Source organism: Choloepus didactylus, chromosome 9 (assembly GCF_015220235.1).
Source record: "Choloepus didactylus isolate mChoDid1 chromosome 9, mChoDid1.pri, whole genome shotgun sequence".
Classification (NCBI taxonomy): Eukaryota; Metazoa; Chordata; class Mammalia; order Pilosa; family Megalonychidae; genus Choloepus; species Choloepus didactylus.
In genome coordinates this window covers 3,363,537-3,379,165 of record NC_051315.1, presented here as the reverse complement: position 1 = coordinate 3,379,165, position 15,629 = coordinate 3,363,537, and the positions used below count along the sequence as shown (strand labels likewise).

The following is a 15,629-nucleotide window of genomic DNA, read 5'->3' as shown; positions in this document are numbered from 1 at the left end:
GAAATAAAAGGCATCCAAATTGGAAAAGAAGAAGTAAAACTGTCATTGTTTGCAGATGATATGATCTTATATCTAGAAAACCCTGAGAAATCAACGATACACCTACTAGAGCTAATAAACAAATTTAGCAAAGTAGCGGGATACAAGATTAATGCACATAAGTCAGTAATGTTTCTATATGCTAGAAATGAACAAACTGAAGAGATACTCAAGAAAAAGATACCATTTTCAATAGCAACTAAAAAAATCAAGTATCTAGGAATAAACTTAACCAAAGATGTAAAAGACCTATACAAAGAAAACTACATAACTCTACTAAAAGAAATAGAAGGGGACCTTAAAAGATGGAAAAATATTCCATGTTCATGGATAGGAAGGCTAAATGTCATTAAGATGTCAATTCTACCCAAACTCATCTACAGATTCAATGCAATCCCAATCAAAATTCCAACAACCTACTTTGCAGACTTGGAAAAGCTAGTTATCAAATTTATTTGGAAAGGGAAGATGCCTCGAATTGCTAAAGACACTCTAAAAAAGAAAAACGAAGTGGGAGGACTTACACTCCCTGACTTTGAAGCTTATTATAAAGCCACAGTTGCCAAAACAGCATGGTACTGGCACAAAGATAGACATATAGATCAATGGAATCGAATTGAGAATTCAGAGATAGACCCTCAGATCTATGGCCGACTGATCTTTGATAAGGCCCCCAAAGTCACCGAACTGAGCCATAATGGTCTTTTCAACAAATGGGGCTGGGAGAGTTGGATATCCATATCCAAAAGAATGAAAGAGGACCCCTACCTCACCCCCTACACAAAAATTAACTCAAAATGGACCAAAGATCTCAATATAAAAGAAAGTACCATAAAACTCCTAGAAGATAATGTAGGAAAACATCTTCAAGACCTTGTATTAGGAGGCCACTTCCTAGACTTTACACCCAAAGCACAAGCAACAAAAGAGAAAATAGATAAATGGGAACTCCTCAAGCTTAGAAGTTTCTGCACCTCAAAGGAATTTCTCAAAAAGGTAAAGAGGCAGCCAACTCAATGGGAAAAAATTTTTGGAAACCATGTATCTGACAAAAGACTGATATCTTGCATATACAAAGAAATCCTACAACTCAATGACAACAGTACAGACAGCCCAATTATAAAATGGGCAAAAGATATGAAAAGACAGTTCTCTGAAGAGGAAATACAAATGGCCAAGAAACACATGAAAAAATGTTCAGCTTCACTAGCTATTAGAGAGATGCAAATTAAGACCACAATGAGATACCATCTAACACCGGTTAGAATGGCTGCCATTAAACAAACAGGAAACTACAAATGCTGGAGGGGATGTGGAGAAATTGGAACTCTTATTCATTGTTGGTGGGACTGTATAATGGTTCAGCCACTCTGGAAGTCAGTCTGGCAGTTCCTTAGAAAACTAGATATAGAGCTACCATTCGATCCAGCGATTGCACTTCTCGGTATATACCCGGAAGATCGGAAAGCAGTGACACGAACAGATATCTGCACGCCAATGTTCATAGCAGCATTATTCACAATTGCCAAGAGATGGAAACAACCCAAATGTCCTTCAACAGATGAGTGGATAAATAAAATGTGGTATATACACACGATGGAATACTACGCGGCAGTAAGAAGGAACGATCTCGTGAAACATATGACAACATGGATGAACCTTGAAGACATAATGCTGAGCGAAATAAGCCAGGCACAAAAAGAGAAATATTATATGCTACCACTAATGTGAACTTTGAAAAATGTAAAACAAATGGTTTATAATGTAGAATTTAGGGGAACTAGCAGTAGAGAGCAATTAAGGAAGGGGGAACAATAATCCAAGAAGAACAGATAAGCTATTTAACGTTCTGGGGATGCCCAGAAATGACTATGGTCTGTTAATTTCTGATGGATGTAGTAGGAACAAGTTCACTGAAATGTTGCTATATTATGTAACTTTCTTGGGGTAAAGTAGGAACATGTTGGAAGTTAAGCAGTTATCTTAGGTTAGTTGTCTTTTTCTTACTCCCTTGTTATGGTCTCTTTGAAATGTTCTTTTATTGTATGTTTGTTTTCTTTTTAACTTTTTTTTCATACAGTTGATTTAAAAAAGAAGGGAAAGTTAAAAAAAAAAAAAAAAAGAAAAAAGACAAACAAGGAAAAAAAAAAAAAGATGTAGTGCCCCCTTGAGGAGCCTGTGGAGAATGCAGGGGTATTCGCCTACCCCACCTCCATGGTTGCTAACATGACCACAGACATAGGGGACTGGTGGTTTGATGGGTTGAGCCCTCTACCATAAGTTTTACCCTTGGGAAGACGGTTGCTGCAAAGGAGAGGCTAGGCCTCCCTGTATTTGTGCCTAAGAGTCTCCTCCTGAATGCCTCTTTGTTGCTCAGATGTGGCCCTCTCTCTCCGGCTAAGCCAACTTGAAAGGTGAAATCACTGCCCTCCCCCCTACGTGGGATCAGACACCCAGGGAAGTGAATCTCCCTGGCAACGTGGAATATGACTCCCGGGGAGGAATGTAGACCCGGCATCGTGGGATGGAGAACATCTTCTTGACCAAAAGGGGGATGTGAAAGGAAATGAAATAAGCTTCAGTGGCAGAGAGATTCCAAAACGAGCCGAGAGATCACTCTGGTGGGCACTCTTACGCACACTTTAGACAACCTTTTTTAGGTTCTAAAGAATTGGGGTAGCTGGTGGTGGATACCTGAAACTATTAAACTACAACCCAGAACCCATGAATCTCGAAGACAGTTGTATAAAAATGTAGCTTATGAGGGGTGACAGTGGGATTGGGAATGCCATAAGGACCAAACTCCACTTTGTCTAGTTTATGGATGGATGTGTAGAAAAGTAGGGGAAGCAAACAAACAGACAAAGGTACCCAGTGTTCTTTTTTACTTCAATTGCTCTTTTTCACTCTAATTATTATTCTTGTTATTTTTGTGTGTGTGCTAATGAAGGTGTCAGGGATTGATTTAGGTGATGAATGTACAACTATGTAATGGTACTGTAAACAATCGAAAGTACAATTTGTTTTGTATGACTGCGTGGTATGTGAATATATCTCAATAAAATGATGATTAAAAAAAAATGCATACAGCATAGTGCTTAAGTACAGGCTTTGGAGTCAAAAGACCTGGGTTCAAATCCTGGTTCAATCACTTTTAAAGTACTTTGGGCAAGTTAACTTTTCCAGGCCTTCTTTTCTTGATCTATAAACTGAAAATACCACCACCTACTTGATAGGATGTTCCCCAGAAACCGGTGAAACAACCTATAAATGGTTGGCATGGTGACTGACAGTTACTAAAACTCAGTAAATAGTAGTTGCTCACCTGACAAAAATTTGCCCAAAGCATTCTAGAAGCCACAAGGACATCAGGCTGCTTCTAAAATGGTTTAGAAGACTTAGTAAATTAAGATGTCCTGAAGGATAAACATTTGAACATACATGCCATAAAGGGGAAAAAAAAAAATCCTCCCAGAATATATTATCAAATCAGTCTCTGAAGGAACAGGAATATCTCTTTGCCTTAATGTGATGAATTAATTCCACATCACTCCAAAACTTACTTCAGCATTTCACTACCTATATCCTGAAGCAAGATCTGAAGGATAATCTAAAACATGTAAGGTAAAATCTGGATACTGCTCTAGGTCTCTGGTGTATAAAATTTCAATAATTCCAATTATTTTAAGTTTGAATTCAAATCATTTTAAAAGCATTTGATCCAAAATGGACCAATTTAACAGGTGGAACAACAGAAAGAATCTTTCAGTTCTGACAGTCCCCAGCTTGAAACCAGCTTTGCCTTTTACTAACTGGAATGACTCTGGGCAAGTTACTAAACCTCTCTATGCCCCAATTTTCTAACCTATAAAATGGAATGCATGGGGGTTATTGTAAGAATTAAATGAGATCATATGTCCAAAGAGCACTGTAGTAGATCCTTCAAAAGTAATAACTGCTATAACTATATTACTATTTTGTTCCAAGAAATGGAATTCAGGGTTTACCTGTCTACAAATGCCTCATTTGCAATATCCTCATTCCTCTAGTTATCTCCCTGTCTCTGTACTTCAGCTGTGCAAGTTTCTTCCTTATGAAATGAAGAAAACGCCTCTGTTATTCAAAGATGATTATGGACGGGCAAGAAGTCCCAGATTTTATTCCAAAACCACAGATGAGACAAGAAGGGTTGGCTGACCAATCAGCATTCAGAGGTCAGTACACCTGTGGCATTGGCCATTTCCTTCTAGATACCACTTAATAACAAGCATAATACAAGCATCATCAAAGAGCAGGCAGGTCAGGAAGACAAAGGCAAGAAAGTCCAACTTTCTGTCCCTATGATCAACTTGAGAAGTAAATACAGAGCCAGCCTTTTGCAACCAAAAAATAGTAAGTTCAATGAACACACACTTTATAACATGATTTTTAATAGCTCAGTCCCTGCATTTCTTGGGTAGTTACTGACACTAATAAAGTTCATTCTTTACTTTCTTTAGACATCCATTAAGATAAGAAAAAAGGAGGAAAAGAGAAAGAAACCAAATATTAATGCAAGACGGCAAGCCATGAAGCATAGCAAAGCTTTTCAAGGGAGTTAAGAAAAACCTCCATCCTCCCAAAGAATAGTATGAATACCATAACAGCAGGATTTTGTCCTTTTTTACAACTAAGGTACAATTTCATAAATTCAAGTCCTTGAGATTACCCACTGTGCCAGTTTGAATGTATTGTGTCCCCCAAACGCCATTATCTTTGATGTAATCTTGTGTGGGCAGAACTTATCGGTTTTGATTAGATTTCTTTGAGTGTTTCTTTGGAGATGCACCCCACCCAACTGTAGGTGATAACTCTGATGAGACAGTTTCCATGGAGGCATGGCCCCGCCCATTTAGGGTGGGCCTTGATCAGTGGAACCACATAAATGAGCTGATGGGCAGAGGCAACTCAGTGCATCTGCAGCTATAAGTGACGTTTTGAAGAGGAGTTACAGCCAAGACACTCTGAAGAATGCCCAGAAGCTGAGAGAGGAAGTGCAGTTTGAAGACGGCCATTGAAAGCAGACCCTTGCTCCGGAGAAGCTGAGAGAGGACAAATAACCCCAAGTGCAACTAAGAGTGACATTTTTGAGGAACTGCAGCCTAGAGAGGAATGTCCTGGGAGAAAGCCATTTTGAAACCAGAACTTTGGAGCAGATGCCAGCCACGTGCCTTCCCAGCTAACAGGTTTTCTGGACAGCACTGGCCATCCTCCAGTGAAAGTACCTGATTGTTGATGTGTTACCTTGGACACTTTATGGTCTTAAGACTGTAACTTTGTAACCAAATAAACCCCCTTTATAAAAGCCAATCCATTTCTGGTGTTTTGCAGTCCAGTAGCATGAGCAAACTAGAACACCCACTTACAGAATGTACTAATATCCTCAATGCATGATGCTAGTAAAGAAGCCCTGGCAGGTTCTGAGTTCTTTTCCGAAGTGTCTCTCAATAATCATTTACCGAACACCTACAGCCTGCTAGCCTTTATGTTGTGTGCCACGAAGATCCTGCAACATGCAAAGGATTCTGCCTCAGAGACATCAGTGGGGGGGGGGGAGGACAGTGGGTGCGGTGGGGCAGAGAGTCAAGTAAATAGATCATTGCAATACAGAGTAAACACCAGGCACACCAGCAAGCCCCCGCCCTGCCAGAAGGTCTCTTCCCAACCTCCTCCCCCAATTTCTACCAGGCAGCCCAGCCCCGGGTTAGGAACTCCTTAGACCTAGGGGGCATCCCTAAGCACACCAGACAACTAGTCCTAGGGGCATTTTCATGCCTGTGCAGGCCCTTCTGCAGATGCACACGCCACACAGGCGCATATACACAGATGTGTCCGTGCACGAAAGTGTTGTGGTCGTTAACTGATTCAGCAAATCTGCACTGAGGGTCATAAGTAATCAGGCATTTAGCCGTCCCCGCTCAGACCCTACTTCCCCTTGTGACTCTGGACGCGTCAATTCCTCCGCTGGCCCAGTTTCCTCAGAGCCCACGTGAGCGCCCCACCCTCCACCCCCGGCGGCGGCTCGGCTCCGTCCCAGTCCCACCCGGATGGTACTCTGACGGCGTTTGGAACTGATCACACCCCCTAGATTTTTTGAGTGGACTATCCTCTCTCACTCCTTTCCTCCACCGAGCCTGAAAAACGGGAATTTACTATTCCCTCATTTATGAAGCTCTGCTATGTAAACTGCTCTATTTTTTGAGATTAAAAAAAAAAAAAACTGCGCCGACGTAAAAATAAGTTTCCCTGACCTCCGACATTCTCGAGCCAGCTGAATGAGAATCAAATATGGAAAAGGAAAACTATACAAGATCATGAGCAACCAAGCACCAAAAACCAAAAACACCGCAGACCCCAGAGCGGGTGGGACGAACCGGACGGGGAGGTGCGACATGGTGGGCGTCCGCGGAAGCGAGTGCGGGCCCCAAGGCCACTGCTGTCCCCACCGAGGGAGGCCTCGGCGGCAGGACAACTGAGAGCCTTCATGCCCTCGGCTACTCAGGACGCAGCGGCCGGCCCGCGCTGACCCCGGACAGAGGGGAGCGGCGGGAAACCCAGACCGGACGCACCGGGACACGCGAGCCAGCCCTTGGTCAGGAGGCGCAGCTGGGACTGCAGGGCGACTCTCAGGAGGCCCCGAGGCCCGGGGGCCAACAGGAGCCAAGGAGCGCAGGCCCGGCGGCGGGACAGGTGGGCTCCGGCCCAGGGCGCGGTTCGCCACTCCCACCCCTACGGGGACGCGAATACTCACCCGGGAACGCCAACCAGGGCGTGAAGCTGAAGGACGAAGTGCGCAGCTCCTCAGTTCCGCCCGCCTTATCCCAGCGTCCTGGGCCGCGGCGGTGTCACGGCTCCCGCAGTGCGCATGCGCCTGGGGCGAGAGTATGCTGGGAGTTGTAGTCCAGGCGGCAGGCGAGCCTGGAGGTGTCTGTCCGCGGAGCACTGGAAGAGCGGTGAGGCAGCCTAGGGCGTTAGGTTAGCGGATGAGCTCTTCACCTCTTCCTGAAGGCAGGTTTAATTTTCAAATAAAAACGAATTGTCGGCATCCAGATCTTGGTTTCCAGATACCATCCTCCGATAAAAGGAGCCGAGCCTGGGACAGGAATATGCAAGATGAGCCTGGAACACTTTATAGTTCCAGGAAGCAAGGATGTTCTCCAAAAATAAAAGGATGGGCATGCCAAAGGGCGCCGCGCCAACCTGAAAGAGCTGCAACAATTTGAGCACCAAAATAAGTGACACAGGATTGGATTATACCCCAGTACAAAATGTACTCGAGTCAATTCTGATATAAATAATTGAATAAATAAATGGGGGAGTAGGGGTAAATTCTTCCTTTCAGAAGAATTCCAATTAATAATTTCCAGAGGTAGAGCTTAATCCCACCCACCCAATCCTGAGTATGGACTGTGCATAGTGAATTCCCTCCAAAGAGTACAATTGGGGGATGTGATGGTTAAGTTCATGTGTAAGGTGATGTTTTCCAGGTGTCTGGTCAAGCATGCAGTTGCCTAACCCTTACTGCAAGGACACTTGTGGCTGGTTTATTAAATCATCAGTCAATTGACTGCATCTGTGATTGATTACATCAACAAAGAGCATGTCTTCCAAAACAAGAGAATTCAATGAGCTGGATTTAATCTACCCAGCTGAAGACTTTTAAGGGAGAAAGAGAAAGGATCTTCACTTCTTCTTCAGCTAGTCAGCGAAGTGTTTCCTGAGGAGTTCATCAAACACCTTCATCGGAGTTGCCAGTGGACTCATGCATCCTGCCCTACAGAAGTTGGACTCTTGGCATCCCCACAGTTGCATGAGACATTTTTATAAAATCTTATATTTACAGATAGCTCTTGTTGGTTCTGTTTCCCTAGAGCACCCTAACCCTGTATTAATAGGGGAAAAGAATAACTTTCCAGTGAAGCAACCTGGCAAACAATACCTCAGCGAGCAGATCAAGGTCAACATCAGCAGTGATAAACCATGTTTTTAGCATGCAGCCTTTATCAGATGTGATGAGAATGGCACTTCACCTCTATGGTCTTCCTCCCAAAAGCCCTTAATCACAGACTAATCGTGAGGAAATATCAGATGAATCCCAACAGTGAGACATTCCACAAAATACCTGACTCCTCAAAACTATCAAGGTCATCAAAAATAAGGAAAGGGAAAACTAAGATGGCAGCTAGGTGAGACAGGGCAAAAAAAAGACCTCCATGGAAAACTCTAGATAAAAACCAGAAAGTGACCCAGAATACTGGTTACAGCGATGTGCCAGCTGGACGAGGTCTCCTAGTTCCACAGGGGCCGTATACTTGGTGAAACCGGGAGTCTGCATTCTGAAATGAGTGAGTAAGCTGGCTGGAAGACCCGCAGCCGTGCGGCGGTCTGGGGAAGCCAGGGCTTGGCATTTGGAAACCAACGGGCTCTTTTTAAAAAAAAAAAAAGGGCGGGGGAGGGAAACCCAGGAGTGGCTGCAGTTGTGACAGTAGGAACCACGCAGCAAAACACAGCAAGAGGGGGCTGGGCCGGCCTCTCGGTGTCTGGCCTGGAAGATAGCCCGCTGCAGATACCCTTGGGGCCGGGGGAACGGAGGGGAGAGCCGGAAGCAGAAAGAAACCCCGCAGCTAGCAGCTGGCTCCCCAGAGGGCTGGATAAACTCCTGCCCAGGCCATGCCTGCAGCCCAGAGCCCCACCAGTTGTCCAGAGCTGGGAAGGAGGAACTGTGCGAGGAGGGGGGTGTGGAGACGCCCTGTTTGGCCATCTTTGCATCAGGCTGAAAGCGCCCCAGCATGGCCCAGTGACCCGGAGCTTCCCTTGAGGGACGGCATGCACTGGTGATGTAGCCTGGCATTCCCTCGGCAGAGGTCCTGGAGGATCGCAGCAGGGCGGGGGGACCTGCTCGGAGAACCCAGGGACACTACGCCAAGTCTGGTGGTTTGTGGGACAGCGAGAGAGAGGGTCTGGGGCTGAAATGAAATGAAGGCTTAGACTCTTGTGGTGGCCTTGAATCTCTGGGAACCTGGGGGATTTGAATATTAAAGCTGTCCTTCCTCCCTGGCCATCCGTACACACTCCCCACATTCAGGGCAGACAGCTCCAGTAACACACCCAAACTGAGTTCTCCATCTGAACCCCAAAGAATCATCTCCCCACACACTGCAGGGACAAGGTTGAGAACTGACTTGAGGGGTATAGGTGACTCACAGACGCCATCTGCTGGTTAGTTAGAGAAAATGTACACCACCAAACTGTTTCTGAAAAACTAGATAGATAGATTTTTTTTACAACTTGAAAGAACCCTATCAAGCAAACCAAATGCCAAGAGGCCAAAAACGACAGAAAATCTTAATGCATATGATAAAACCAGATGATATGGAGAACCCAACTCCAAACACACAAATCAAGATACCGGAAGAGACACAGTACCTGGCACAATTAATCAAAGAACTACAATAAAGGAATGAAAACATGGCAAAGGATTTAAAGGACATCAAGAAGACCATGGCCCAGGATAAAAGCAACATAAAGAAGACCTAGAAGAGCATAAAGAAGACATTGCAAGAGTAAATAAAAAAAATAGAAGATCTTATGGAAATAAAAGAAACTGTTGGCCAAATTAAAAAGACTCTGGATATTCACAATACAAGACTAGAGGAAGACAAAAAACATCTCAGTGTCCTAGAAGTCCACAGAATAGAAAATGAAAGAACAAAAGAAAGAATGGAGAAAAAAATCGAAAAAATTGAAATGGATCTCAGGGATACGATAGATAAAATAAAACGTCCAAATTTAAGACTCATTGGTGTCCCAGAAGGGGAAGAGAAGGGTAAAGGTATAGAAAGAGTATTCAAAGAAATTGTTGGGGAAAACTTCCCCAACCTTATACACAAAGCATAAATGCCCAGCGAACTCCAAATAGAATAAATCCAAATAAACCCACTCCAAGACATATTCTGATCAGACTCTCAAATACTGAAGAGAAGGAGCAAGTTCTGAAAGCAGCAAGAGAAAAGCAACTCACCACATACAAAGGAAACAACATAAGACTAAGTTGTGACTACTCAGCGGCCACCATGGAGGCAAGAAGGCAGTGGCATGACATATTTAAAATTCTGAGAGAGAAAAATTTCCAACCAAGAATACTTTATCCAGCAAAACTCTCCTTCAAATTTGAGGGAGAGCTTAAATTTTTCACAGACAAAAAAAAATGGTGAGAGAGTTTCCAATAAAAGACCTGCCCTACTTCAGATACTAAAGGGAGCCCTACCAACAGAGACACAAAGAGAGGAGAAAGAGATATAGAGAATATTAACAGACATATATAGTACCTTACATCCAAAATCACCAGGACACTCATTTTTCTCTAGTGATCATGGATCTTTCTCCAGAAGGGACCATAAGCTGGGACATAAAACAAGCCTCAAGAAATTAAAAAAAAAAAGTTTGAATATACTCAAAGCACATTCTCCAACCACAATGGGATACAAATAGAAGTCAATAATTTATGAACTGTAACTCCACTATTTACTTCCTACATGATATAAAATACACAAACTCTAGTGACAAATCAGTGGTTTTGAACTCAATGTAAAATATGTAATTTTAGACAACTATATAAAGGTGGGTGAATGGAGGAGTATAGGAACAGAGTTTATGTGTCCTATTGAAGTGAAGGCGATATCAAAGAAAAACAAGATTGATATGGATTTAAGAGGTTAATTTTAAGCCCCACAGGAAACACAAAGAAATTATCAGAGAATATAACCACAGAGATGAAAAGTAGGGTTTGGGTTAAGAGAAATGGGGGAAGGGGCAATGGGGAGTTAAGAAATGAGTGTAGGGTTGCTGTTTGAGGTGAAGGGAAGTTTCTAGTAATGGATGGTGGGAAAGAGCATTACAACATTCTAAATGTGATTATTCCCACTAATGGAAGGCTAGGGAGGGGGTGGAATGGGAAGATTTAGGCTGTATATATGTTTCCACAATTGAAAAATAAAAAAAAAAAAAAAGACAGTCTAAGTAGATGACAATTAAATGCCAAGGATGAACTTGGATGGGATTGGAGGATAGAGGACAGGTGGCTCAAAGGGACACAGTTGGGGCATAAGAAAAAGGAAATATAGAATGTAAGCTTTGTATCATTGTTGGATCTCTCGTACTTCTTAGCTGCGCTTAACGGGATTGCACAAAAGAATGTTCTTGTTCATGGGAAGTGTATACATGAATTATAGTGTATGTTCAAGGATGTGTGCAGCTAGCTCTCATATGTTCAGAAGACAGAGAAATAGATGATGGATGATAGGGAGGGAAAGAAATAGCGATGTGACAGCATGTTAAAGTTGGTGGATTGAGCTATCGGGGGAGGGGGGTCAGGGTATGATGGAATTCTGTGTATGGGGTTAGTATTGTTTTTGCAACTGTTCCTATAACTTTGAATTTATTTCAAAAAAAAAAAAATACATGAGGAAGAAATGACCCTTGTATGCCCTAATCTAGAGAAGCAATCTGTGGTCTCGGGCATCACATGCCTTTCTCTTGAGTCCCTAAGGCAAAGAAAAAATGGGGGAAATGCCACCATGTTTCCACTGTTGGAAGTAATAGTGTCTACCCAGGGAAGTGAATCCCCTGGCAACATGGAATATGACTCCTGGGGAGGAATGTAGACCCGGCATTGTGGGATGGAGAACATCTTCTTGACCAAAAGAGGGAAATGAAAGGAAATGAAATAAAGTTTCAGTGGCAGAGATTCCAAAGGAGCCGAGAGGTCACTCAGGTGGGCACTCTTACACACAATATAGACAACCCTTTTTAGGTTCTAATGAACTAGAATAGCTAGCAGTAAATACCTGAAACTATCAAACTACAACCCAGAACCCCTGAATCTTGAAGACTATTGTATAAACATGTAGCTTATGAGGGGAGACAATGTGATTGGGAAAGCCATATGTACCACACTCCCTTTGTCCAGTGTGTGGATGGATGAGTAGAAAAATGGGGAGGGGGGAGTACCCAGTGTTCTTTTTTACTTTAATTGTTCTTTTTCACTTTAATTTTTATTCTTATTGTTTTAGTGTATGTAGTAATGAAACTGTTCAAAAATTAATTTTGGTGATGAACGCACAACTATATAATGGTACTGTGAACAACTGAATGTACGCTTTGTATAACTACATGGTATATGAACATATCTCAATAAAATTGAATTTAAAAAACAAAAATAAAAACAAAAAAAATAAAGAAAGACTGAAAAACGGTCACAGACCAGAGACATAATGAACACATAGAATGTGGTGTCCTAGACTAGGTCCCAGAACAGAAAAAAAAAACAAAAGCATTAGATTCCGAGATTGGATTCACATGGAATTCATCTTGGTTCTGCCACCAATGAAGAAACTTGGGCAAGTTGGCCTGACATCTCCAAACTTCTCGACCCACTCCCAGCTGGGATCTGAGTCTAGGCCATGCTCACCTTCAGTGTTAGTCTTAGGTATCCTTCAGGAGTTTCTACATCTTTGGTGATTTGGATTATCCAAATATACACCAACATATTGCCTTTGAGTGATGAAACTATAGATTACATTTCTTCTTTCTACTTTTTCTGTATTTTCCAAATTTTCTTTAATGAATATGCATAAAATAAACAACAGAAGAAAGTAATATTTGAATCCAGTTTGGTTTAAATAGGTATCAGGGGAGCTGAAGCAGATAAGTTTCCTAGTTTAGTAAAATTGGCTTTCTGTTCAAGTTTGCTGACAGGAAAAGTACAGGAGGAAGAAGCCATGTGAAAGTCCAGACACCTGCTTTCCAGCTCCATCTCTGGTGACGCTGATTGGCTTTTGGTCTGAAACTGAAAGGGGCACACTGGGACTACACGTTCTTCAGTTGTTCTGCTTCCATGCTCCGTGTCTCCATAGAATTTGTTCCAATCTAGCCCCATTTTATTTTTGCACCAGTCACTAGTACTGCTTTCTTTATTTAAAAAAAGAGTGGTAAGTTCTTGTGGTTAAAAAGGAAATCTAAAGAAGACAAGGAGCAAAATGCTGTGTGTCTTCCTGCCAACATCCACATCATTTGAAATGAGAATCTTTCAAATAACAGGAACTAATGTACACCCTTCTATTATATTTGTAGCCTCCTTTATTTATTCTAGGTAAATCACAGCTGCCCATGTTCTCCTCTTCATTTGATTCATTTTTGTTTTTTCTGAAGTATCTCAAGGAATTTTATATATGTGTGTGTTTAAGTGTGGCAGAGGTAGCATTTAGAGGCGGAGGAGCAGGACTTCAGCTGCCCCATAATCTTCATCAGCACCCCCAAGCCCATCCCAAGCAGACATGTAATCCCAGTGAGAGGAGAGCTCTGGTAATGCAATGCATAGACCAGAACAGGAGAGGAAACAGATCCAACCAGCTTGCTGCCCCTTCTCTCCTCCTACAGGGAAATTCTGAAACTGCCTTTTCTGGGTAGGAACAGTGAGTTTTTGCATGTCAAAAAGTGACTATATTTTGCCTTCAACATCTGAGAAGACTTGGCTTTCTCCAGACAATTGATCAATGCCTTTCCAGAAGATCTACTGTGGTTTTGCCCAGTACAAACATAAAGCTGCCCATGCACACAAGAATCAGAAAGGGAGATGGAGAACAGCTGCGGTTCATGTAGGTTTGGAGTTAATATCCCTGTTTATGGCCCTGCTCCCCTCTTACCTGCTTCACACTTTCTCTTAAAGGCCCTGGCATTTGGGGTTACAACATTTTTTGCCTATTTCAACCATCTACATAAAAAGTGACATCTTCCCCTCCATCATCCCAGCAACACCTCTATCTTCTGTACTAGTTTTTGACCATGTCATTTATTACATAGAAGTCTAAGGAGGAAACAGAAGGCAAAAGTGTGTTTTCTGTTGGCCATCTTGAATCAGTGGCCTCCAACCACAATTGCTTTCCATCATGCTCAACTATCTCAAATTGTACCCCTAACTTGTTTTCCAAGACTATTAAGATTCCATTAAAAATTCATTTAAAAACACCTTTAATTTTACCTTAATAGGGCCTTTTGAGGGAAGAAAGGTAGATCCCTATGTTCAATCCACCATACTGAACCAAACAGAGTTTTGCACTCACAAAACCTTTGCCTTCTGCCATATGGTGAATAGAAAACAGTTATATTTTCCTATTAACCCTCATTTTTATAAAAGGAACTCAAATAGATTGAGAAGGAAAACACTGACCTCCATATAAAAATAGGCCAAGGATATGTGAATGCATCATTCACAAAAGAAGAAATGGAAACACAACTGACATTTAAAAATGAATCCTCTAGAGGTGAGGCAAGATTGTAGCCTAGAGAGGTGTAGAATTGAGGTAGTCCCCTGTGCAACTAATAAACAACCAGGAACAATGAATAAATAATATGGAACAACTGCTGGGGGACAACCATGATTATCCGCACATCGTACACTGACCTGGATTGGAGGAATGGCTGTCACAGCATAAAATCTGTAAGTAAAAACTGTGGAACTATGCCGCCCCCCCCCCCCCAAGCAGGCTGAACTGCAAAACCTTGCTGTAGGAGAAAGCAACAGTCCTGGAGCAAGCAAATATAGCTCAGCCCAGCTCCAGCTGGGGTTTTAATTAACAAATGTGGAATTCTGAATACAAGCTACAAACATAAACAAACCCCTAACAAGCAGCAAAGTATCCTGAGGTCACTCCCAGTGGAGTGGAGGTGGGGCTGATGGAAAAAAAAATTTTAATTAAAAAAAAGAAGGATTAATGTAGAGGCTTTTAGAGACAACTGACTTTAAAGAGCCAGAAAACACCTGTGCCCCAGGAAAGGGAGCCCAGAAGACCAAGTGCTCTCTCTGACACATGGGCAAAACTGGGGGGCCATAGACTGGCTCTGAAAAGAGGCTTGCTTTCCCTTTTTCTTTCTCTCATCCTGAGTGGCTCAGTGGAGAGAACCTCGGCCATTTTTAGTTCACAGCACTCTGACCCAAAGGTGGAGTTAACAGAGTCAGAGAGAAAAAGGAACTATTTGAATGCAGAAGATAACTCCCTAGGGGGTGTAACTTCCCTAAGAGGAACTAGGTGGGGCCCAGCTCTAGTGCCAGTCTTCCCTTCAGAACTCAGACCCCAGGGCCTAGGGGAAAACAGTCAAGACAGAAACAGTTTAAACTGAGAAGTAAAGGGACCATACCTCTTTACACCAGTGGAGAGTGACAGGCTGACAGTTGCCACATGCTGGGCAGGTTAGGAAAAGCACAGTGGCTAGAGGCCTCACAGGAAAGTCTGTCAATCTTTTAAGATACATCCTCAGGGAAACTTGAAACTGAATATAACCCCATTCTGAGACCTGATCCCATTCTGGTCTGGGAAAATCTGGTTGGGGTAACCAAGGAAACCAGATGCCTGGACAATGGAAAACTACAAAATACACCAGGAAAAATGAAGATATGGCCCAGACAAAGGAACAAACTTACACCTCAATTAAGATACACTTGAGATATTGTTTCACTTTAATGAAACAATTAAAGATTTTCAAAGAAATATGCT

At 42.6% G+C, this 15,629-nt stretch overlaps 1 protein-coding gene across 3 annotated transcripts in view; it reads right to left on the bottom strand.

Moving 5' to 3' along the window:
• PLEKHB2 (pleckstrin homology domain containing B2) overlaps positions 1–6,945 on the bottom strand; it is a 66,872-nt gene extending 59,927 nt beyond the window's left edge. For 2 of the 3 annotated variants that reach the window (XM_037850273.1, XM_037850275.1), the window contains exon 1: positions 6,830–6,945. The gene's annotated coding sequence lies outside the window, so the exon portion shown is untranslated. Of the gene's footprint in view, positions 1–6,647; positions 6,772–6,829 lie in introns of those variants that run through there. The other variant, XM_037850274.1, reaches the window with a different exon arrangement.
• Positions 6,946–15,629: the final 8,684 nt, after the last annotated feature.